Source organism: Limulus polyphemus, unplaced genomic scaffold (assembly GCF_000517525.1).
Source record: "Limulus polyphemus unplaced genomic scaffold, Limulus_polyphemus-2.1.2 Scaffold0, whole genome shotgun sequence".
In the NCBI taxonomy this organism is placed as follows: domain Eukaryota; kingdom Metazoa; phylum Arthropoda; class Merostomata; order Xiphosura; family Limulidae; genus Limulus; species Limulus polyphemus.
The window spans coordinates 787153-789791 of NW_013665610.1; positions in this window are offsets into that span (position 1 = coordinate 787153).

The following is a 2639-nucleotide window of genomic DNA, read 5'->3' on the forward strand; positions in this document are numbered from 1 at the left end:
TTTGGTGATGGGATTCAAATCCACGATCATAAGATTGCGAGTTGAATGCCTTAAGTCCACCAAACCATGTTAAGCCTCCATCTGTTTAATACAGATTTATGTATTAAATAAAGGTTCTTAATTGATGCCATTAGAAAGGCGTTTTTTTTTTAGTAGCTCAAGACAGTTATAAATGTCTCGTGTGAAAATATCAATAATTGAATGTTTAATAAACGATTTAAAATCAGTTACTCTCATTAAAATAATACAAATTAATCAACTGAAAGTAAAAGATTAGTTTAAATATTCGGGGTTTTAAATGAAGATAACCAAGAAAAAATACGAGCAAGCATTCGTTTTACACGCAGAAAACAGATATCGTTGGCAGTTTTGAAAAAAGGAACATCTCATCTTCTTCCTTCAGCTCACGTAATGTATATCGAAAGATAAAATGTTCTGCTTTGGGTTAAAAAAACATTACCACAGAGACACTTTACGATTTCAAATGATGCTGAAAAAAGGAATCTGCCTGCTATTGTGTCACATGGCTTATTTTGGTTTCAGTTTTTGTCCATTTAGTTTTCTTAGATCGCCCCACCTCCCAAATGGTGCCAATATGTTGAAAAAAATAGAAAAAAGACACAAAGAATGATACTTTTATGAAGTGAAACTGTTATTTGAAAGTCTTGATTTTATGAATTGCTTTGGATCAGAAAAAAAGGGCCTGATTTGAATACTTTCTTCTGACACTATTAACATTATTAACGTGCCGAACTGTGGATCTACGAGTTCTATATTCCCGTCTCGCTACCGCCACAAAATTGCACTCCGCCCTTTGGGGCCGTGGGTGCGTTATAAAAGTGATAGACGAATCCCAATATTTTGTTAGACATGAATAGTCTAAGTGTTAGCAGAGAGTGCTGTTGGCTAGCCGCTTTCCCTTTAGTCTATCAGTTCTAAATCAGCGACTGCTAGCGCAGATGGCCCGGCATGGCCAGGTGGTTAAGGCACTCGACTCGCAATCAGAGGGTCGCGGGTTCGAATCCCTGTCACACCAAAACATGCTCGCCCTTTCAGCCGTGGGGGCGTTATAAAGTGACGGTCAATCCCACTATTCGTTGGTAAAAAAGTAGCCCAAGAGTTGGCGGTGGGTGGTGATGACTAGCTGCCTTCCCTCTAGTCTTACACTGCTAAATTAGGGACGGCTCGCGCAGATAGCCCTCGTGTAGCTTTGCGCGAAATACAAAAACAAACATCCTCCTGAACATGTTGAACATGTTTGGGTCAACAAGTATTTTGACAGCCTTTTTCCACCACCTGATTTTGCCGTGTCTTCCTATGTCCTTACTGCAGAGTCAGCTAGGCCTTAATATAGCTTTTGTAGACACGATTTCTCAGATATGTACTATTATATCAATTTCCCTGATTTTATATTATCCTGTCCTTCTTTGTTACAGGATACCTTCCCTGGATATTAGGGTCCATGCTGAGCATTTTGCTTCTCATGTGGTTGAGGGTGCCAGCATGCCTTGCCCCCCCCCCCCACACGAGCTATGGATCAGTTTTCCTTGGCCTACCATCAGGCTGAATGGCTGTTTCTTGTCTCTCAACAGCTAGAATCAAACTCTGATCATCCTGTTTGTTTATCTCACGCACAATTTTCCCTGTTGATTCTGTATTAGTACTTGTCTACTATCCATCTCCTTTCTGAGGCAAGCTGCTGAGATCCTGTTTTTTTTTCGAGGGATTGCCTCTCCCTGATTACCTCTACATTGACACATTTGTCTTCTTCAGCTCTAGCTTTACAAATGTGGTTTCTCTGTTATTGGGATCTCATTGTCCCAGGTTCGTTTAACACCTCCTTATCTTCAGGACTTACATATGGCCCATTTTCTTCAGTGGCATGTTTTTAGTAATATTACTAAGACTTTAGAATCTCAAGTGGAGTCAGTGTGACAGCACACTATCATTTTTTTTCTTTAATGGATCGTTTGTTGCATTCTGAGTCTAGACATGTCCGTATTACTGTTTTCCATCCAGCTCCTTCTCACCCTTTACCTGTTCCTCCCTCCAGGAGTTCCTCATCTTGTCATTTTATTTGATGCAGTGGGTTTCAGTCCAATGGGGGCTCGCTTGTCCAATTTTGTTCTCCTTTGTGATCTTTCCTCACAGATCTGTGAGTTATTCAGGTTTTATCTGAGGGACTTGTCATACAATTTCCTTGCCCTCTTCTATTATGTCAGATATCCATTTCCTTTCCATTGCCTCGTGATCCAACCACCAGTTACAATCTGTCCGAGAGGGTACAATGTCTTCTCTCCCAGCAGGCCATCGTCCTATCAATCATCCTTCTCCAGGTTTTTATTCCAGCCTATTTGTAGTACCCAAGAAAACCAGAGACTGATGACCTGTAATCAATTTGTTCCACCTCAATCAATTTTGGTTCTACCCCAATTTACCATGGAGTTGGGCCCGGCATGGCCAGGTGGTTAGGGAGCTCGACTTGCAATCTGTGGGTCGCGGGTTCGAATCCCCATCCCACCAAACATGCTCACCCTTTCAGCCATGGGGCGTTATAATGTGATGGTCACTCTCACTATTCGTTTGTAAAAGAGTAACCCAAGAGTTGATGGTGGGTGGTGATGACTAGCTTCCTTCTC